The sequence below is a fragment of the Pygoscelis adeliae genome, unplaced genomic scaffold, assembly GCF_000699105.1.
Source record: "Pygoscelis adeliae isolate BGI_AS28 unplaced genomic scaffold, ASM69910v1 Scaffold168, whole genome shotgun sequence".
Lineage (NCBI taxonomy): Eukaryota > Metazoa > Chordata > Aves > Sphenisciformes > Spheniscidae > Pygoscelis > Pygoscelis adeliae.
In genome coordinates, this window is record NW_008825566.1 from 1,234,202 (window position 1) to 1,244,179 (window position 9,978).

Sequence of the window (9,978 nt, forward strand, 5' to 3'; positions counted from 1 at the left end):
GACCAAGTCTGATGAGTAGTGGCTGAGGGAACTGGGGGTGTTTAGCCTGGAGAAAAGGAGGCTGAGGGGAGACCTCATCGCTCTCTACAGCTACCTAAAAGGAGGTTGTAGCGAGGTGGGTGTGGGTCTCTTCTCCCAAGTAACTAGCAATAGGAGAAGAGGAAATGGCCTCAAGTTGCGCCAGGGGAGGTTTAGATTGGACATGAGGAAAAATGTCTTTACTGAAAGAGTGGTTAAACTTTGGACCAGGCTGCCTGGGGAAGTGGTTGAGTCACCATCCCTGGAAGTATTTAAAAGACGTGTAGATGCGGCGCTTAGGGACATGGTTTAGTGGGCATGCTGGTGTTGGGTTGACGGTTGGACTCAATGATCTTGGAGGTCTTTTCCAACCTTTATGATTCTATGATCTAGTTGGAGATGTCCCTGCCCATGGCAGGGGGGTTGGACTAGATGACCTTTAGATGTCCCTTCCAACCCAAACTATTCTATGATTCTATGAACCCTATCGTCACCATCATCAAGCTCTAGACAGTCAAAACACTCCCTAACATACATGGGTACCCCACTGCCTCTCATTCCTTGCTTATCCCTTCTGAAGTGTTTATAGCCATCCATTGCAACAGTCCACTTGTGTGAGTTATCCCACCATGTTTCTGTGATGGCAGCTATATCATAGTTTTCCTGTTGCACATCTCATGCTCATGGTGTGAGTTCCAATTAAAAATAGTGAATGATGAAGTTATATAAGGGACTTTTATGACAGTGCCATTATAATTTTACAGTGTTGTATGGAAATCTGGAAGAACCTTGACACAGAATTTTGTGGAAAGATGCTCCACTTAAATGAAAGAGTAAAAAGAAGAAAGGAAAAGGTAAAAATAGTTGTCAAAACTACAAGATGTCCTCCTATGCAAATCATGCCAAGTAAACTTAGTAAGGCACCTCAAAAAGTCATATTGTTCATAAAACAGGAAAAGTGAAGCTAAAAATTAAATTAGACAAAAAAAAAAACCTTATTATAGATGGAAAACAAGGATAAGTTTAAAGTGCATACCTTATGCAAATGCCAGGAAAATGTGGAATGATCTAAAAAAATAGAAAAATAAGCTGTAGAAAATTCTACTTCTCCATGTTAGGAAGCAGCTAATGTTTTTAGCAAAGTGTTTGAAGGAATAAAGTTTTCATATACAACCATATATTTTCCAAAAATTTTCCAGTTTAACAAAAAATTTTCATGCAGCCATTGAATAAAGACTTTGCAAAGTGTAACCTTGCTGCTTAAACAGAACAGGTGTGAACCTTCTCATGTTTGCAGAAATGACACAAGTTAAGTTGGGCTAGTTAGAAAACAGCTGTTCCACTTATCACAGTACGTTGAAGGCTTTGAGTTTCCCTCTTCTTTATTCTCTCATGCTATTAATAGCTGAACACAAAACCTATTTAAAATAATAATCATTGTCAGTGGTGCCCAGGAACAGGAAAAGAAACAATGAGCAAAATTGAAACATAGGAAATTGTCCTGGTTTTGGCTGGGCTAGAGTTAATTTTCTTCCTAGTAGCTGGCATGGTGTTTTGTTTTGGTTTTAGCATGAGAACAATGTGATAACACACTGATGTTTTAGTTGTTGCTAAGCAGTGTTTATACTAAGTCAAGGACTTTTCAGCTTTCCATACTCTGCCAGCAAGGAGGTGCACAACAAGCTGGGAGGGAGTATAGCCAGGACAGCTGACCCCAACTGGTCAAAGGGATATTCCATACCATGTGACGTCATGCTCAGTATATAAGCTGGGGGGAGTTGGCCAGGGGGCAACGATCACTGCTCAGAGACTGACTGGGCATTGGTCAGCGGGTGGTGAGCAGTTGCATCACTTGGTTCCCCCCTTGGGTTTTTGCTTCTCTCTCTCTCTTCTTGTTTTATTTTCCATTACAATTTATTATTATTATTATTATTATTATTATTATTATTATTATTATTTCTTCAAGTATTAAAGTGTTCTTATCTCAACCCATGAGTTTTCTTGCTTTTGCTCTTCCAATTCTCTCCCCCATCCCACCCGGGACGGAGTGAGTGAGTGGATGTGTGGTGCTTAGTTGCCAGCTGGGGTTAAACCATGACAATTACCTACAGTAAATATCTAGCTTAACTTTCATAGAATCATTAAAGGTTGGAAGAGACCTCCAAGATCATCGAGTCCAACCATCAACCCAACAACACCATGCCCAGCTGTTGTGTAGTTCTGTGACTTTGAATATGATAATTTGTAAAATCCTTAAAGCAGGTGGTCTTTTTGGACCCTTAATCTAAAGAAATCTCCAGTTTGACTCTTCTGAAAAAAAAAAAAAAAGCTGTATTGCTGGGTAAGAACTGCAAAATCTGTGGGGATGCACATTTTGGTAAAGAATACCCCAAGAAGTTTTTTTCTATGGTTCCCTGGGTCACTCAAAGTGTTGACCCTAGTAAATGGAGGGTCAATTTGTTTCTCTTGGCTAAGAGTGAAATTGTGAGAAGGCAGAGGAGAATTATTACATCCTGTTTGTTTAGCAGGTTTCCTTATTGCAAAGCAGTACTAGCCCAAGTAAAAAGGCAGCCTGGTTTTCACCTAACTCCATCCTGTGCCAGTTAGTCAAGACTAAAAGCATCACTAAGTTCCACAGCAATTTTTTTTTTTTTTTTTTTTTTTTGGCATGTAGGGCTAGAAGAGGAAGCACCTGAGTAAGAATTCTTGTTAACTGCAGCAACAATATAACTGAAATGTTAATAGGGACTGATGTGTCTTTGTCTATTTATGTGTTTCTTGAGGGTGAGGGACCCTAGTTTGCATTTTCAGGAATTTACTACCTTTTTTTTTCTTTTCAATTTGGTTAGTAATCCACTAACCTTGTGACTACCACCTACAGAGCCTCAAAGGGGGGTGTGTGTGTACTGCACTGGTCTGCTGGAAGAACAGCAGTTCACATATGCTGAAAGCTCCAACATTCCAGTCCTTGTCCTTACTGATCCTATTTAACCACTCTGACTTAGCAGATCAAAGTCAGCTTCTTCTAAACTTCTTGGGCAACAAAAGAGTCTTACTCCTGTCACACAGCTTCTCAAAAGCATAGAGTTTCAAAGGCACCTGGAAATTCAAATTACTTATCCATCCCATTTCATCTATTTTTCAAGAGATTTGCCTAGCTCAGTTTTAAGACATTCAGGTAGGAGAGCTTTCTTTGCTTTCATCTGGTGAATATTCTGCTGCTCAGACTGACCTCATTGACAAAGGATCTCTCAGTCATCTCACTCCTGTCTTTTTTTGAGTTTCAGCTGGTTTTCCTTAATGTACCACCTGCACGTTCCTATCCTTCCCCAATTTGGCATTTCTAGCTTTCAAACAATTACAAACTATTACCCTGCAAACTATTACCCTACACAAAATAAACACAAAAAACTATTTAAGAGCTGAACTACACAGTTCTAAATCTTTTTTTTTTTTTTTTTCCCTTTCCAACAGACAGTATTTTCCCATTTAAAGTATTGCCTGACACAATGTTGTATTTATATATCCTTGTAACTGCTTTCTGGAATTACCTTAGGTAGATCAGATTAGGCAGGTGATTGCTCAGAACCTCGCGGCTGAACAAAAAGTAAATTGTGTCCTCACAGAATGAATATGAAATATGCATCTCAGCACACTGAAGGATAAGGCCATATTTCAAACATGTGAGCCTAAAGACAATCTTGTAAGTCTGTTTATTATAACTGTCAAGAGAAACCAAATCCAGGACCACAGGGATTTTGCTTCCTAGACTGTTTTCTGCTCTGTTCCCATGTGCAGGTTGGGTCTGTAGCAAGACTGAGCATATATTCATAAGATCCAGATACACACACACAAAACACACATCTGACCACACTGCCCATAACAGGCAGAGAGAAGTCCCCCCAAAAAAACCCCAACAATACTCACACAAACATTAATGTTGAGGGCCTGATCCTGCCTTTCCTTTGATATTTGATCAGGATTGAAGGTTATGTGCACACACACGTTCTCTTGATTCACAGGCATATCCACGTTCAGAGATTCCTTGAAAATACCCTTGAAATGCCCTTGAAATCTTCTCAAAGCCCAGCTTTAACTCTGTCCAATATCTATGTCCAGTGCACAGGCTTTTTACCCAGCCACTGACTCAGACTCTGGGTCTTTCCAGGCCTCGGTTTCCTCCTACTCACCATCTAGTTCAGCTTGAAGGTTGTTAATGAAAAACATATGCACATACAGAATAAAGAGTGTGGTTACACAGAAAATAGTTAGAAATAAGATTTAGTAAGACAGGACAGAATGCAGTAATGAGGCACAGGGCTTGGCCAGACCAGCATGCTGACCAGCTGCTGGTTTATAACCAGCCCCCGCCCCCTTTTGTCCCCATTCTCTCTAATCTACCATGCTTGTTCCTCCCTCATACACTCCAATCCCTCTCTTTCTTTTTCTTTAGCTCTTACATCTTTCCTTGTCTTTAAATCTTACAACAACATCGCATTTCAACATCCCATAATAAGTTTTGCACAAGGCCACAAGCCCTCTCAAATATCCCGTAATAAGTAAGTGCTTTCCCATGAGACCCATCACAATCTTTTTTCCCCTGCCCTATCAGGTGCAAAGTTCAGGCTGAACTTTGCAAATGCTACATGTGAGCAGGTTTTTCAATGGCCCAGGCATCAGCGACCCGAGAGGTCTCATCTTCATTGTCATCTCTATTATTTCCATTTACCAGAGTTTGTGTATCTGGGAATTATTATTTTTCTTGCCTTTTGTTCTTGTTTTGTTTTGTTTGTTTGTTTGTTTTTATGTGGAATAGCTTCTAAACAGATATCCTTACATCCTTATATTTGAGTATAATACAGAAAGACATCAAAATATCTATATTCTTATTATATTTTGCTTAAATAAGGCAAATGCCATTGATGTAAATGCTTCAGTATATATATTTAAAAAAATATTTTATTTGGAATCCGGTATGAATTTGGAGAAATACCACTGCAAAAAACCAACAGCTGTGAACCACACAGATGAATAGATGGGAGATGAGTAATTTTTCCCACTAAATGGGTAGGGGAACACATGCTTCTGAACACTACATAAAGGAAAAACCTAGGCACTCTGTAATAGCGAGTTTTCTGACTTTCTGGGTATATCTCTTAATCTATTTTCAGAAATAAAGGTGGTGGTTTTATACTTACCTTTCATTAAATTTCAGTTGGTAGAACAGGGCTAATTGAAATTTTGTAATCCCATAATACATTACAGGGATAAATTCATAAAAAAAATAGAATGTTCCCAAAATGCCACAAGAAAAAAAAATAGAAAGGCTCTCGTTGAAAAATGAACACTCTGAAAGCTGAATATTGCTATACATTTCAACGACAATTCTCCCCAATGTCCCACATAAAATCTATTGAAATCATTGATCTTCTATAAATCTTAGGCCAAGAAAATAAAGGGAGTCCAAAAGAAAGGAAATGAAACATATGTCTATACTTTTCCTTTAAAAAATTAAAATAAAGAAACATTTATCAGGCTTGACAGAATCCCTTTGTACACAAATTGAACAAGAGCTTAAAATAAAATGGTCATTTTCCATCTCACACCAGATAATAATAAATTTCCAATCTGAAGCAATATTTGCAAAAGGATATATGTAGCTTGAAATTATATTTTTCTGCTGAAGATAAGCAGTAGTACTGCAGTCTACAATATAGTCAAAAGTGAGCTTTTTACTATAACATTTGTACATGCATCATTCAAAAGAGAAGCCAGCTTAGTACTGGATAACAATTTGGGCAGTCTAAATGTCTAAATTTCTAGTAAAAAATCTGTCTATCTATTTGATTCATTTTTCTGACCATATTAGCTAACCAAAGAACACTTTAAGGCACAAGAAAGAAATATGGCACTCAAAAAACAGTAAGCAAGTAACTTTATTTACAGGCAATTACATACGTAAGGGCAGTTATAAATATACCTAGCAAACAGGAAGATATAGTAGCAAATTAATTCAAGATATTTCAAATTACCAGTGAAATATATGTATCAATATAGTGTTTATTTCTTCTGTTCTTCTACTTGTTACTTGCTCCAATGCAAGCTTATTCATTGAGGAAAAAAAAAAAAAAATCAAGCAGAAGCTGAGTTCCTATTTTCCTGTCTACTTTTTGTAGCATAAACCTAAGAGACTGAGAATTGCATGTCTGAAAAGGAAACAAGGGGCAGTGGGCAGGGAAGAACTTTGCACAAGATGATGTTACAGTTACCATTACCAAGGAGAGGCGCATAGCTGAGTTAATCAGATTCTAAAGTGGGGGTCTGGGAAATCTGGTCCTATTCCCAATTCTGCTGCAAGTCTACTTGGTGACTTTGAACAAGTCACTTCCCTCTGAGCATTGATTTCTCCATATATGGACTGCAGATGCTCTTGTGTATCATGTGTTGAGATTCACAGATAGAAGTAGTATTACTATAATATTAATAATCTTTTTTCACAGGCACTTATTTCAGCCATGTGCCAGTAGGTGCCAATTGACTGACTGATGGGTTATAGCCATTTAACACTGACACTAGGGCATAGAAACGTCCAAACAACCACATGAAAGAAATACTTATTGCCAATATTATAAATACTTTCTGCAAAATATTTAGGACTACTTTGTGTGAAATCTACCCTGGAAATGTCTTGTTCTAAAAGAGCCACCTTAGCACAACATGTATAACACACAGAAATGAGGGAGAAAAAAATGGTTATTACTGAACTCTTGTTTCATCGTCAAAAATTATAGACAGATGTGACAAACGTAAACCCCACCAGATGCTGAAAAACTGCAGAATTCCCCAACCTCTTGGAATGAGTTTCCCATACAGCACAAATGCAGGATTCCCTTCAGCAGGGAAAGAAAGAAAGATATAGAAATAAACTTTTTTTTGTCTATTACCTAAATTTTCCTTCCACACATTATGTTCCTATTGAGTAATAGTTCACACACATAAGCAGTGTCGACAGTTTTGACACAGTTCATGCATGGAGCAGTCCCAATCACAAATAAAATAGAATCATTGCCTAGAAGCGGCCTCAAGAGGTTATATGATTATCCCTCTAGTTCAGGGCAGGATCAGTACCTGACAGATGTTTGCTGAACCTGTTCTAAAAGACCTCCCATGATAGAGATTTCAAAAGCTCCTATGCACTTCAGTGTGCATATTCTGTAATAAAAATCTCTTTATGCAAAACTTATATGGCAAAAGGATGGGATGTTTAGTCAAAATGGGAATATGAGGTTAATATTTAGAGAATAATTTAAGGTAAGACAGAATTTACTAAACAATTCATTTTGTGAGGTTCTTAGGTAAACTTGCCCCAAAATTTAATGTATTAACTAAACATAGGCATAACCAGTACATGGGTAAGAGCCTATTTGTATTTATTCATTTACAATGGACCATTTTCACTAGAAAAGAAGAAAGGACAAATTTTAATAAAAACCTGCTTTTATTATCCCCAAAGGAAAGAAGCCAATTTGACATTACATAAACTGAAAAATATATTAAAATAATTATTTTTATTGTAAACATCATGCATCTCAGTATATTTTAATTTCATAAAGTCCAAGTCACTCTAACTTCCAAGACTTTTTAAAGTGTCATAAAGTATTTGTTCTAGCAAGAATCAACAGGCTTACATTTGACATGAAAATTTGTGGAGTGGAAATATGAGAAGTATTACATAAAATAAGCAAACAGTACAGGAGACAATGAGATGACAAAAAGGAACATCTTTCATTTTTAACCTTGCAGATTATGCATAAGATACCAGGCATGTTAATCTTTCAAAGTAGTTCCTCACTCACCTCCAGGAATGATTCATGTCATCAAATCTCAATGGCACGTTCTGTGATTTAATGCATTTCATTTAGCATAAGGAGGACCTTCTCTATCTCTCCACAAGGAAATTATGAGAGCTAGAGATGAGACATGTTGGGATTCACAGCAGCTCCCCTCTGCCTTGGCAATGAAATCTTGCCAGTCTTGCCACTGTGTGGAAGGGAACAGCAGACACCTGGACCCAGAGAGCAGTGAGCAAGTGGACATGTGTCTTGGTTTCAGCAGGGATAGAGTTAATTTCCCTCCTAGTAACTGGTACAGTGCTGAGTTTGGATTTAGGGTGAGAACAATGTTGACAACACACCGATGTTTTAGTTGTTGCTAAGCAGTGCTTACACTAGTCAAGGACTTTTCAGCTTCACATGCTCTACCGACTGAGAAGGCTGGAGGTGCACAAGAAGCTGGGAGGGGGCACAGCCAGGACAGCTGACCCCAACTGGCCAAAGGGACATTCCATACCATGTGACGTCATGCTCAGTATATAAAGCTGGGGGAAGAAGAAGGAAGGGGGGGACGTTTGGAGTGATGGCGTTTGTCTTCCCAAGTAACCGTTAAGCGTGATGGAGCTCTGCTTTCCTGGAGATGGCTGAACACCCACCTGCTCATGGGAAGGAGTGAATGAATCCCTTGTTTTGCTTGGCTTGCGTGCGCGGCTTTTGCTTTACCTATTAAACTGTCTTTATCTCAACCCCTGAGTTTTCTCACTTTTGCCCTTCCGATTCTCTCCCCCATCCCACTGTGGGGGGAGTGAGCGAGCGGCTGTGTGGTGCTTAGTTGCCAGCTGAGGTTAAACCACAACAACATGAACAGCCCAGTGATTCAGGACATACATCTGAAAAGTGGAGTCTGTAAGTTTGGCCCTAAGACTATTTTTTGAATTGCATTTCACAGGGTTTGCAATGCAAAAGAAACTGTGGAGCAGACACCAGAACCCTGAGCTCACCTCAACCCAGAAATCCACACTATCGGGCTTCTTTACTCTTGCTTTACTTCTAGCCCCCAGAATCTTGTTAACTCCATGAATTCTTTGTTGCAACTCCAACAGACTGCATGGATGATACCCTCAGCCTGCCTAGCCTTCCAGCTCCAGCATGCTGCCAAAGGATTTGCTTGAATTCCCTCAGGTCAAGCAAAATGTATGACCTGTATCTCCTCTTCTCAGTAATTGCTCTAGTGGTCATCAGAGAGTATTATGTGTTGCTTTTACTCATGCAGCCAAGATAGCAAGAGCTAAGAGCTCAGATGTCCTTGTAATTGGTGTATTTTACCAGTTGATATGCACTTAGCTTGCAGGTTTCTTGTGCACCAGACTTGCAAGGAGCATTTCTAGGTGTCTCATTCTCCTAGTTTGAATCACTATTCTGAAGCTAGGATGGTGTTGCTAAGCCTGGGAGACCCAGGGGGCTTTTGCAGATGCAACTCAAATGCACCTAACCGGACCCAGGTGGTTAAAAGTGAGCTAAAATGATAGTGGCTTGATGTGCTCTGTAATGCACCCCACAGTTTTGGTCCCCATGTTCATATCCTGGCTAAATTCTGCCTCTGGAGCAAGTATCCCCTGTTCCTGGTGCTGGTCTTGGTCTCCCAGTTACACCAACTGGACTTGACCTGTTTCTTCCCTGCACAAGTGCTGGGCTTTCTTTCCAAAGAGAACTGGAGAATGTGACAGAGCCAGTGCACAACCTCCACATCACCAAGTAACCATCAGAAGCAAGTCTGCAGGGTACCCTGTAGCACCCACCTGCCCCACAGTACCCACCATGGTTAGCCCTCTTCTCCCATCATCCTTCAGTCAGTTATAATTGTGTATTGATTCTTCAAGTCACTGATATTTGTTCTGATCTGGTATTGTTATACTGGTGGAATGGGAAAAAAAAATTGTTAATTCTGGGTGGGACGTACTGCGCATAGATAGTGTCAGATACTCACCAGTTCACCTAGGACAGAAAACTCAGCCTCCATGCATTGCAGTTACTTGTGCAAGAGAAATTAAATTGTTTTTCTTGTGCTTGTATAATCCTTTTATCATGTTCTTGTTCAACTCTCTTCTTCAGTCTTTTTTTTTTTTTT